The 13695-nt window shown below is 39.4% G+C and overlaps 1 protein-coding gene across 2 annotated transcripts in view; it reads left to right on the top strand.

Annotated features, from left to right (window-relative positions):
• BABAM2 (BRISC and BRCA1 A complex member 2) overlaps nt 1–13695 on the top strand; it is a 685697-nt gene that overhangs the window by 586164 nt on the left and 85838 nt on the right. The gene's annotated exons all lie outside the window — the stretch shown is intronic.

Raw genomic sequence — 13695 nt, forward strand, 5'->3', positions numbered from 1 at the left:
ATCACTATCAGTTGAAATCGACTTGAAGGCAATGGGTTTTTGTTTTTGTAATGTTTGTAGAAGGGTCCCTAGGTGGCACAAACAGTTTGTGCTCGGCTACTAGCTGAAAGGTTGATGGTTCAAACCTATCCAGAGGCGCCTCGGAAGACAGGCCTGGCAATCTGCTTCCAAAATGTCACAACCTTGAAAACCCTATGGAGCAATTCTCTTCTGTCACATGGGGTCGCTGAGTCAAAAATTGACTCAACGACTGACGTTATTTGTAGAGAACAAGTTTGCTATTTTATGTACTCCAAAGAGCCAGCTGAATTTAACTTTCACTCCCAAGAATATTTGAGCACAGTCTTTGTGCCAGGCACCATGCTGAATACTAAAGATATGGCACTGAATGGGACATGGTCCTTTTCCTAAGGAAGTCACAGTCAGATTCCCTGAGGCTTTTCCCAATGAACATTGTCTTTTTTTTTTTTTTTAATCTTTGGCTGTGCTAATATTTTTCACATTTTGTTTAGCTATATGCTTGGAAACCTCATATGTATTGTAAACTGTCTTCTGTGTCAGACTAATTAAAAGAATTTGCAATGCTTATCCTTAAGCTCCTGCTTAATCGAGACCTCAAAAATGAATTGTGGTCTCAACAAAGCTTCTCCAAACGACATAGCCTTTGTTTTACATTGGAAGAATGGAGTGGACCCAAACCCGCAGTTCAAACTGTTCCACCACAACTTGCCAATGAGAAGGTAGAACCCATTTCAATGGGATGGTGCTTGAATGCTGTATTTACAAGAAAATGAAAACATGCTCACTTGGTCTCTAACCAAGGGGACAGAATACTTCAAAAGACTTGTTCTTCTAGTAAGTGAACAACCAAGATTGCAGGCTTTATGGACTCCACACAGAATAAACAGAAGGAGACTATACATTCTGTAATGTTCAAAGACAGTTTACTCCAGCATCATTCATTGTTTCCATCATTCCGGAGATCATGGGGGCTGCAGAAAACCAACACAATTAGAAGGAATTGCTGCTTGATTTCAGCTTTTCAAGTTTGATTCTTTTAGCAACTAGAAAGTTCTTCAAACAACCCAGATTAACTTCAGAACCCTGAGAGATAACATTACAGTTTTGGGGTGTTTTTTTTTTCTTTCTTTTTTGCGGGGGAGGGTGAGCCACTTGTGACCCCAGGACATGCTCACTAGTGCCGCCAGTACAGGAGAGGACTTAAGGACCTCAGTTTCTATTTCTGAGCTCAGTTTGTCCTGTGAAGTGAGTTAAGTAAGCTTCAGTTTCCCCGTATAAACAATTAAATTGTTTTTCTTAAACAAGGTGAGCTAAGGAGCAGAAAATTGAAAAGTGGGGGTAGGTGCTGTAGTAATTCCTTCTCTATGACTGCTGGGCATTTCCAGCTTTGGGAGACAGGAAGGAGGTAGGACTTGGCCAGAATTCTCTGGCATATTCAGGCTTACTCATACACCACACCACACACACACACACAAACACACACACTTCACATTCACACACATGCACGCACACCAATGATAGCACTCAGATAACTTCACACTCCTGGGGTTAAGGCTTTGAGAAAAACAAAAAGGAACTGGCCCTCCCCTAGTACGTACTGAAAGTATAGGGACCTTGTCCAAGTTTGGAAACCCTGGTAGCATAGTGGTTAAGTGCTACGGCTGCTAACCAAGAGGTCGGCAGTTCGAATCCGCCAGGCGCTCCTTGGAAACTCTATCAGGCAATTCTACTCTGTCCTATAGGGTCGCTATGAGTCGGAATCGACTCGACGGCAGTGGGTTTGGTTTGGTTTTTTGTCCAAGTTTTTTATTTTATTGTCTCAATAGGCATATATTTACCCAAGTAGAGCAAAGAACACACACACACACACACACACACACAGTATGAAAAGTCTTGCTCTCCTGCCCCATCTACCCTGTTCCTCTTGTCATTTTTATTAGCTTTTTTACATAGCCTTAGAATTTGTGCAGATAAAATAAATACAAGTATATATTCTTAATTTTCCTCTTCCTTATATGAAAAATAACATAATACATGCCCTATTTCACCTGGAGCAAGTACTTTTGAAGTCTTGTTACTATGGATATATAGTCCCTAACCTCCCTCAACCCTAGTCACTGAGTTAATACACAGGCTCAGAGCCTGCAGCTTTTATTATTAAATTTATTATTTCATTAATAAATTTAGATGGTATTTATACTTACACTTCTTTCAAACCCAAGCTATTATTAAAAATGTCTCTTCAAACAGGGAAGTCAGCACAACTGAACTGAAGCAAAAGCTAAGAAGTTTCCTGAACACATCCAAACACTTTGAGGGAAAGAAAATCTAGTAAAAAAAAAAAAAAGAGAGAGAGAAAAAAAAAAGTCTCTTCAGTATCAGTAATACTATCTTACATTGTTTCATAGTAATTTCCTATTTATCATCTCATTTAATTTGATCTACCCCAAGCCCCATGGAAGTCGTTAGGGTAGGTATTGTCCTTGTTTTTAAGGTGAGGAAGCCATGATTATAGGATTTGTATCACATCACACATCTGGTTCTAAGGGCGGTCCTCTTTACCCAATGCCACTTCTCTGTTTTCCAAAAACGAGAACTCTTCTTCTATAACATTGCTATCACTTCATATTTATCATACAGTCTTTCACTTTTTTAGCATTTTATTTTGAGATAATTGTAGATTACATTCAATTGTAAGAAATACTACAGAGAGATCCTGTGTACTCTTCACCCACTTCCCCCAATGGTAACATCTTACAAACTGTAGCACAGTATCACTACCAAGGTATTGACACAATTAAGACGCAGAATATTTCCATCAAAACCAGGATCCCTTGAGGTGCCTTTTTATGACCACACCTCCCTCCTCTCCCTCCCCTGCCCTAATCCCTGGCATACAATGATCTGTTCTCCATTTCTATAATTTTGTCATTTTGAGAGTATTATATAACGTAACCCTTTGGTATTGCTTTTCTTACCCAGCATAATTTCCTCCAGCTGCATCCAAGTTGTTGAATGTATCGCTCGTCATTCCTTTTTGTTGCTGCGTAATGGTCCATGGTGTGGATGTACCACTCTCTGTTTAACCCCTCACCTGCTGTAGGACATCTGGGTAGTTTCCAGCTTTTGGTTATTATGATTAAAGTTCTTTATCAAATAACTCTTCTTCTACTCTGTAGCTTGTTTTTTTCATCTTTTTAACAGGGCCTTGCACAGAACGAAACTTTCGAATTTTGATGAGGTCCAGTTTATCAGTTTTTCTTAAGAATTCTGCCTGGTCCTAAATTCTTAAGATTTTCTCCTGTGCTTTTTTTTTTTTCTTTTCCTTTATGTTTTGCATTTAAGTCCCTCATCCATTTTCAGTTAATTTTGGCAGAAGATGTGAGGTTGAAGTTGAGGTGTGTGTTTTGGCCTTGGGGTGTCCAGCTGTCTCTCAGGGCTCTTCATCATCTGACTGCTCCATCGTATCTGGTCTCCTCTTCTGTTGTTCCTGCTCCCATACCCTGGGCTTCACCTTAACAGCCTGTTGGCCAGTCTCCTGTACTTTCACACCACTCTGCCTTTCTGATACTGTGCTCCCTACCTAGATTGCCCTTCCCCTTTCTTTTCTCTATGACATCTTTTCAGGATGTCACCCCTTCCTTGAAGCCTTTCCTGATATCACCTCAGATAAAATATTTCACCTTTCTCTGTTCTCATTCACTGTCTTATTACCAATGATATATCCCTTCACAGTATATTATATATTATCCCTCATTATCTGAATTTAGGGACCCATTATACTTGGACAAATTTTTGAGATAAGGCAGTTTGAAGGAAACTACCTTTTAAATAAATTTTCATTGCTTATTGTTCAGAATCCAGGAATCACATCATTGTGACAGCATGATATCACTTGATAGCTGAACTCATTCTCCAAAATCAAGAACCAACTCAGACAGTGAAGGGTTTTTGTAGTTGCGCCCTGTGCCTAGCACAGGGTTAGGCACGTAGGTGCTCAACAAAATGGTAAATTACTGCCAGTAACCTCTAGGAAAATTTGTTTTGCTTGTCGCTTTAGAAAATTCCTGCCCTCTTCATCTCCTAGCTTTTAGCTAAATATCACCCTCACTAAAGTAACTAACCTGATTTATTTGAATAACAACTCTGCTTTTGTGTAAATAGCCTTATGTATGTTATATCTAATAATAAAATATTCTGTTTCTAAAGTTAAAAAATCTATTGAGTAGTCCAACAGGTAAAATTTCCTAAAGATTGATTGTTTGAAAGAAGGGGGAAGAACTTAAAAAGAGCTTCCTAAGCACGATCTGTCTATATGCTGCCTACAAGAGACACACCTTAGGCTTAGAGACACAAACAAACTAAAACTTAAAGGATGGAAAAAAATATATCAAGCAACAACAACCAAAAAAGAGCAGGAGTAGCAATATTAATTTCTGACAAAATAGACTTTAAAGTTAAATCCACCACAAAGGATAAAGAAGGACACGACATAATGATTAAAGGGACAATTGACCAGGAAAATATAACCATATTAAATATTTATGCAGCCAATGACAGAGCTGCAAGATACATAAAGCAAACTTTAACAGAACTGAAAAATGAGATAGATACCTCCACAATTATAGTAGGACACTTCAACACACCCCTTTCGGAGAAGGATAGGACTTCCAGTAAGAAGCTCGATAGAGACACAGAAGACCTAATTGCTACAGTCAACCAACTTGACCTCATAGACTTATACAGAACACCCAACAGCTGCAAAGTATACTTTTTTTTCTAGTGTACATGGAACATTCTCTAGAATAGATCACATATTAGGTCATAAAACAAACCTTTGCAGAATCCAAAACATAGAAATATTACAAAGCATCTTCTCAGACCACAAGGCCATAAGAGTGGTAATCAATAACAGAAAAATCAGGGAAAAGAAATCAAATACTTGGAAACTGAACAATACCCTGCTGAAAAAAGCCTGGGTTATAGAAGACATTAAGGAGGGAATAAAGAAATTCATAGAATGCAACGAGAATGAAAACACTTCCTATCAAAACCTCTGGGACAAAGCAAAAGCAGTGTTCAGAGGTCAATTTATATCGATAAATGCACACATACATAAAAAAGAAAGAGCCAAAATCAGAGAACTGTCCCTACAACTTGAACAAATAGAAAGCGAGCAACAAAAGAATCCATCAGGCACCAAAAGAAAACAAATAATAAAAATTAGAGCTGAACTAAATGAGCTAGAGAACAGAAAAACAATTGGAAGAATTAAGAAAGCCAAAAGCTTGTTCTTCAAAAAAATTAACAAAATTGATAAACCATTGGCCAGACTGACTAAAGAAATACAGGAAAGGAAACAAATAACCCGAATAAGAAACAAGATGGGCCATATCACAACAGACCCAACTGAAATTAAAAGAATCATATCAGATTATTACGAAAAATTGTACTCTAACAAATTTGCAAACCTAGAAGAAATGGATGAATTCCTAGAAAAACACTACCTACCTAAACTAACACAATCAGAACAACTAAATCGACCCATAACAAAAAAAGAGATTGAAAAGGTAATCAAAAAACTCCCAACAAAAAAAAGTCCTGGCCTGGATGGCTTCACTGCAGAGTTCTACCAAACTTTCAGAGAAGAGTTAACATCACTACTACTAAAGGTATTTCAAAGCATGGAAAATGATGGAATACTACCTAACTCATTCTATGAAGCCACCATATCACTGATACCAAAACCAGGTAAAGACACCACAAAAAAAGAAAATTACAGACCTATATCCCTCATGAACATAGATGCAAAAATCCTCAACAAAATTCTAGCCAATAGAATTCAACAACATATCAAAAAAATAATCCACCATGATCAAGTGGGATTTATACCAGGTATGCAAGGCTGGTTTAATATTAGAAAAACCATTAATGTAATCTACCATATAAATAAAACAAAAGACAAAAACCACATGATCTTATCCATTGATGCAGAAAAGGCATTTGACAAAGTCCAACACCCATTCATGATAAAAACTCTCAGCAAAATAAGAATTGAAGGAAAATTCCTCAGCATAATAAAGGGCACTTATACAAAGCCAACAGCCAACATCATTCTAAATGGAGAGAGCCTGAAAGCATTTACCTTGAGAATGGGAACCAGACAAGGATGCCCTTTATCACCGCTCTTATTCAACATTGTGCTGGAGGTCCTAGCCAGAGCAATTAGGCTAGACAAAGAAATAAAGGGCATCCGGATCGGCAAGGAAGAAGTCAAATGATCTCTATTTGCAGATGACATGATCTTATACACAGGAAACCCTAAAGAATCTTCAAGAAAACTACTGAAACTAATAGAAGAGTTCAGCAGAGTATGAGGATACAAGATAAACATACAAAAATCACTTGGATTCCTCTACACCAACAAAAAGAACACTGAAGAAATCACCAAATCAATACCATTCACAGTAGCCCCCAAGAAGATAAAATACTTAGGAATAAATCTTACCAGAGATCTAAAAGACCTATACAAAGAAAACTACAAAGTACTAGTGCAAGAAACTAAAAGGGACCTACATAAGTGGAAAAACATACCTTGCTCATGGATAGGAAGACTTAACATAGTAAAAATGTCTATTCCACCAAAAGCCGTCTATACATACAATGCACCTCCAATCCAAATTCCAATGACTTTTTTTAATGTGATGGAGAAACAAATCACCAACTTCATATGAAAGGGAAACAAGCCCCGGATAAGCAAAGCATTACTGAAAAAGAAGAAGAAAATGGGAGGCCTCACTCTACCTGATTTCAGAACCTATTATACAGCCACAGTAGTCAAAACAGCCTGGTACTGGTACAACAACAGGCACATAGACCAATGGAACAGAATTGAGAACCCAGATATAAATCCATCCACATATGAGCAGCTGATATTTGACAAAGGCCCAGTGTCAGTTAACTGGGGAAAAGATAGTCTTTTTAAGAAATGGTGCTGGCATAACTGGATATCCATTTGCAAAAAAATGAAACAGGACCCATACCTCACACCATGCACAAAAACTAACTCCAAGTGGATCAAAGACCTAAACGTAAAGACTAAAACGATAAAGATCATGGAAGAAAAAATAGGGACAACCTTAGGAGCCCTAATACAAGGCATAAACAGAATACAAAACGTTACCAAAAATGACGAAGAGAATCCAGATAAGTGGGAGCTCCTAAAAATCAAACACCTATGCTCATCTAAAGACTTCACCAAAAGAGTAAAAAGACCACCTACAGACTGGGAAAAAATTTTCTGCTGTGACATCTCCGACCAGCGCCTGATCTCTAAAATCTGTATGATTCTGTTAAAACTCAACCACAAAAAGACAAACAACCCAATCAAAAAGTGGGCAAAGGATATGAACACGCACTTCACTAAAGAAGATATTCAGGCAGCTAACAGATACATGAGAAAATGCTCTCGATCATTAGCCATTAGAGAAATGCAAATTAAAACTACAATGAGATTCCATCTCACTCCAACAAGGCTGGCATTAATCCAAAAAACACAAAATAATAAATGTTGGAGAGGCTGCAGAGAGATTGGAACTCTTATACACTGCTGGTGGGAATGTAAAATGGTACAACCACTTTGGAAATCTATCTGGCGTTTTCTTAAAAAAGTTAAAAATAGAACCATACAACCCAGAAATCTCACTCCTCAAAATATACCCTAGAGAAATAAGAGCCTTCACACGAACAGATATATGCACACCCATGTTTATTGCAGCACTGTTTACAATAGCAAAAAGCTGGAAGCAACCAAGGTGTCCATCAACGGAGGAATGGTTAAATAAATTATGGTATATTCACACAATGGAATACTACGCATCAATAAAGAACAGTGACGAATCTGTGAAACATTTCATAACATGGAGGAACCTGGAAGGCATTATGCTGAGTGAAATTAGTCAGAGGCAAAAGGACAAATATTGTATAAGACCACTATTATAAGATCTTGAGAAATAGTATAAACTGAGAAGAACACATTCTTTCGTGGTTACGAGAAGGGGGAGGGAGGGAGTGTGGGAGAGGGTTATTTACTGATTAGTTAGTAGATAAGAACTACTTTAGGTGAAGGGAAGGGACAATACTTAACACAGGGAAGGTCAGCTCAACTGGACTGGACCAAGAGCAAAGAAGTTTCCGGAATAAACTGAATGCTTCGAAGGTCAGTGGAGCAAGGGCAGGGGTTTGGGGACTATGGCTTAAGGGGACTTCTAAGTCAGTTGGCAAAATAAATTCTAATATGAAAACATTCTGCATCCTACTTTGAAGTGTGGCATCTGGGATCTTAAATGCTAACAAGCGGCCATCTAAGATGCATCAATTGGTCTCAACCCATCTGGATCAAAGGAGAATGAAGAACACCAAGGTCACACAATAACTGTGAGCCCAAGAGATAGAAAGGGCCACATGAACTAGAGACTTACATCATCCTGAGACCAGAAGAACTAGATGGTGCCCAGCCACAACTGATGACTGCCCTGACAGGGAGCACAACAGAGAACCCCTGAGGGAGCAGGAGAACAGTGGGATGCAGACCCTAAATTCTCATGAAAAGACCAGACTTAATGGTCTGAATGAGACTAGAAGAATCCCGGCGGTCATGGTCCCCAGACCTTCTTTTGGGCCAGGACAAGAATCATTGCCAAAGACAACTCATCAGACATGGAAGGGACTGGACAATGAGTTGGAGAGAGATGCTGATGAGGAGTGAGCTACTTGTATCAGGTGGACCCTTGAGACTTTGTTGGCGTCTCCTGTCTGGAGGGGAGATGGGAGGGTAGAGAGGGTTAGAAACTGACAAAAGGGTCACGAAAGGGAGAGACTGGAGGGAGGGAGTGGGCTGACTCATTAGGGGGAGAGTAAATGGGAGTATGTAGTAAGGTGTATGTAGGCTTATGTGTGACAGACTGACTTGATTTGTAAACTTTCACTTAAAGCACGATAAAAATTATTAAAAAAAAAAGTGCTTCCTAACATGAAACAAATTTGATGGGTTTATTTACTTTTTACAATTTAATGAGAAACATTAACTTTTACTCAATAGACATAGCACCTTTGTGGCTGTGGAAATGAACTCGGACTCTTAACTAACTTGTGGTTTCTGGTTCACTAGGAGAACTAAGTTTTCCTTTTTGTTTTTTAATCTGAACCTTGTCAACCATTCCACATTTTATATGTATAGAGTGGAAGTGTGTGTGTGTGTGTGTGTGTGTGTGTGTGTGTGTGTGTGTGTGTGTGTGTGTGTGTACATAGTAATATATTTTGAAATGGGGGTTGTATTATTAAGGAAATCATAACAGCAGTAACAGACAACCCCGTATCCCTATGGCTAACAAAGTAAAGGTTTATTTTTTTGCCATTTCAGTTCATTGGTGGTCAGTTCATTGGATGACGGGAAGGCTCCGCTTCATGTAGGCATTCTGAGACCTGATTCTGTGTGGCCGCTCCACCATCTCCTATGGTCTCAGCATCCTCCTCTGCTCAGGCCAACAGGCAGAAGGGATGAGTACATGAAGGCCCTTAGGGGTCAGATCAACAAATGGCATTTATCCCTTCCACCACATCCCATTGGTCAAATTTCACTCATTTGCACTACCTCTCTGCAGGGAAGTTGGGAAATTTGTTTAGCTGTGCCCAAGAGGAAAAGGAAGAATTTTGATGAGCATATAGCAGTGCCCTGCCACAGAAGTTTAAAAAGACAGGCACAAGGATGTTGATGGCCGTGTTGTTAGTTATGGGGTAAAAACTGGGAAAAGACCAAATGTTATTGATGATATAACAAAAACCAAACCAAATGCGTTGCCGTCAAGTTGATTCCAACTCATAGCGACCCAAAGGACAGTATAACTGTCCCATAGAGTTTCCAAAGAACGGCTAATGTATTTGAACTGCCGACCTTTAGGTTAGCAGCCATAGCTCTTAATGACAGTACCACCAGGGCTCCATTGACAGCAGGGGATGAGTGAATAAATGGTGTGAAATTCACTCAGTGGAGTATTATACAACTATGAAAATGACAAGCTGTAAGGAGATGAAATCTTAGACACCTAATGCTGATTGAAAAAGCAAATTATCAGAGACATACAATATGATAGAATTTTTATATAAAAAGCTCAAACACAAGCAAAACCAAATATATTGTTTAGGGATATAAAAAATATGTATTAAAGCCATTTTTCTTAAAGCAAAGAAACGATAAACAAATTTTAGGATTGTGGTTAGCTCTGGGGAGAAAGGCAGGGGGATTGAATGGGAGGAGAGAACATACAGGTAGCTTCAGACCTGTGGGTTATGTTCTCATTCTGACAAGTTTTGATTCAGGAGACGTCCTTTTTTTTTTTTTTTCACTATGTTACCGAACATAAGTGTGTGTTACAAATATTCTTTGGTATCTAACAAATATTGCATAGTAATTTTAAAAAGATCAAACTCAAACACTGTAATTAATAGTAGTAAAAATAAATCCTTATTAGTTATAAGAATGGGGCAAGGAACAAACTCAACACTGGAAAAGTGACTCAGCGTCCACATTGATTGGCATTCCTGCCTGATGCTAGTGAACTGACCTGCCTTTGGGCTGGGTCTACCTAAGGTCACAAATGTTGTGGCCCCATTGTTTTGATCAGCCCCAGTGCCCTAGTCAGAATACTATCTGGTAATTCAACAGTTTTCTTAACTTGCCGCTGCTTCTTGCTGTCGTTGTTGTTAGGTGCCATCAAGTAGATTCCAGCTCACAGCGACCCTACTGACAACAGAACGAAACACTGCCCAGTCCTGCACCATCCTTACAGTTGTTGTTATGTTTGAGCCCATTGTTGCAGCCACTGTGTCAGTCCATCTCATTGAGGGTCTTCCTCTTTTCCACTGACCCTGTACTTTACCAAGCATAACGTCCTTCTCCAGGGCCTGATTCCTCCTGACAACATGTCCAAAGTATGTAAGACGCGGTCTCGCCATCCTTGCTTCTAAGGAGCATTCTGGTTGTACTTCTTCCAAGACAGATTTTTTTGTTCTTTTGGCAGTCCGTGGTATGTTCAATATTCTTTGCCAACACCACAATTCGAAGGCGTCAATTCTTCTTCGGTCTTTCTTATTCATTGTCCAGCTTTCACATGCGTGTGATGTGATTGAAAATACCATGTTTTGGGTCTGGCTTGGGTCAGGCGCACCTTAGTCTTCAAGTTGACATCTTTGCTTTTCAACACTTTAAAGAGATCCTTTGCAGCAGATTTGCCCAGTGCAATGGGTCTTTTGATTTCTTGATGGATGCTTCCATGGGTGTTGATTGTAGATCCAAGTAAAATGAAATCCTTGACAACTTCAGTCTTTTCTCCATTTGTCATGATGTTGGTTATTGGTCCAGTTGTGAGGATTTTTGTTTTCTTTATGTTGAGGCATAATCCATACTGAAGACTGTGGTCTTTGATCTTCATCAGTAAGTGCTTCAAATCCTCTTCACTTTCAGCAAGCAAGGTTGTGACATCTGCATAACGCAGGTTGTTAATGAGTCTTCCTCCAATCCTTATGCCCTGTTCTTCATATAGTCCAGCTTCTTGGATTATTTCCTCAGCATACAAATTGAATAGGTATGGTGAAATGATACAACCCTGAAAACTTGACCCTGCAGTTTTCATTAAATCAGTTATCCTCATCCATTGAATCATTTCTCTTAGAGTCTTGGTATATAGTGTGTCTGGATATCTACTGCAGAGATTATTTCCCTGCAGAGAAATGCAAAGCTTCATTGTGATCCTTCCCAATGAAAAGCAAGTTTTGCATATCTAAATTCACTAAATACCCCAAAACTGTTGCTGTCAAGTCAATTCTGACTCATAGCGACCCTATAAGACAGGGTAGAACTGCCCCGTAGGGTTTCTAAGGTGCGCCTGGTGGATTTGAACTGCTGATCTTTTGGTTAGCAGCCAAGCTCTTAACCACCATGCCACCAGGGCTCCAAATATACTAAGTACTATCCCTTTAAAAGCATCTCTTGCCTACAGAGACATTACTAAATCCATCATTTCGGCAAACAAAAGCTGAAATAGAAGTCATTGCCGTACAGTTATCACCACAGGTACATGCCCAACTTCCAGAGCAGCCACATTACTTAATAAACATGTCAATCCTCTTATCTTAAAATGAAAGACCTAAAGGAACCACTGCCACAATAATCCCTTATCTGGCAGCCGAGGAACTGTCTGTAAATAATCAATCCAGAACAGTCTGCTGGCTTGTTTTCTCCTGCCCTTCCCCCCTCCTTCTCCTCTTTTGCTCAACAGTTTTAGTCTTTGCAGTCTCCACCCCCTATAGTGATTCTGTGCTCTCTGCACCAGGAATGAGTCAGCATGTGGATACATACCTGCATTTCCAGGGAAATAGACTGAGGTTATCAAAAAACCCAATCTGTCCGACCATAGATAAAATTAAGGTGTTTTATAGCAACCCAGATAGTTAGCTCAGCAGCCACACTCTCGGGAACATGCGGTCCAGCTCCTTTGGGTGATACCTAGCTGGGGAGTGACTTTCGGTCTCCTGAGTAAAAGGTTCAGTTCTCAGACAGCAAATCCTTTGTGAAAGGAAACAGACTTTGTCAAAACTGGGTGGTGACGAGATAAAGGCCAGCCACTCCTGTTTGAATGTTTGTCATTTTGGTGGGGATTTTGTTTAACAAGGTTCCTACCTTATCTGTCTTCTTTTAGATTTATAGCTCCAGAGCTCATAAAAGGGAGGTCACAGATGTGAACATGGGCTTGGAAAGATGAAAAACAGACCTGGCTATCCAATAGCAGTAATCCTGGAACATTTTGGTTTTAGTTGTTGTCATTTTTACATTGAAGATCACATCAGGCTCTCTAATTATACTTGACTAATAGTTCTTTGCAGCACTTGGCTACTATCCATATTATGAAAATGCTGGAAAGGATGTTACCATGGCATTGTTCATAGCACCTGTGTTATTTTCCATTGCTCTCCCTTGGAAAACAGGGTTAAGTCCACTATTATTTATTAAACACCTGCCTTGGGCCATGCACTGTATTAGGTACATGAATAAGATACAGTTCCTCCCTCATGAAACTTAAAATCAGAAAATCATCATTATACCCCATTATTCTAGAAAATCGTATTTAAATTGTCTCTTAAGAAAGGACTAGATAGAGGAACAAAGGCTTTAAGTGGTAGGGTCTGGTACACACACGTACATGTTGTGGCCTTTGTGCCTTGGAGAGGATTTTGGCCACTGCTGCTACTGGTCATATATTCGATTGTGCCTAAACCAGATACCACCTTTATCTTCCCACCCCTGAGCTAGGAATCAACCTGCTGTTCACTAGATGGTGTGATTATTCCTTCAGTGTATTCTTATCTTCTGCTGTTTCTGTGGAATCCAAATCACAATAGTAGTTGTCATTTATAGAACCAACTAGCCAGTCACTATGCTAGGAACGTCATGTACATTACCTCATGTAATCCTCACAACAGTCCTACAAGATAAAAACCAAGAGTGCTGTTCTCCCATTGGGAAAGTAGGAAGCAGAAAGCCTTCATAACTTACCTACGATCACAAAGGTGATAAATGGCAACTGGATTTAAACTTGGATCTCAAGTGTCCAGATTCAA

The sequence above is a fragment of the Elephas maximus genome, chromosome 12 (assembly GCF_024166365.1).
Source record: "Elephas maximus indicus isolate mEleMax1 chromosome 12, mEleMax1 primary haplotype, whole genome shotgun sequence".
Taxonomy (NCBI): Eukaryota; Metazoa; Chordata; class Mammalia; order Proboscidea; family Elephantidae; genus Elephas; species Elephas maximus.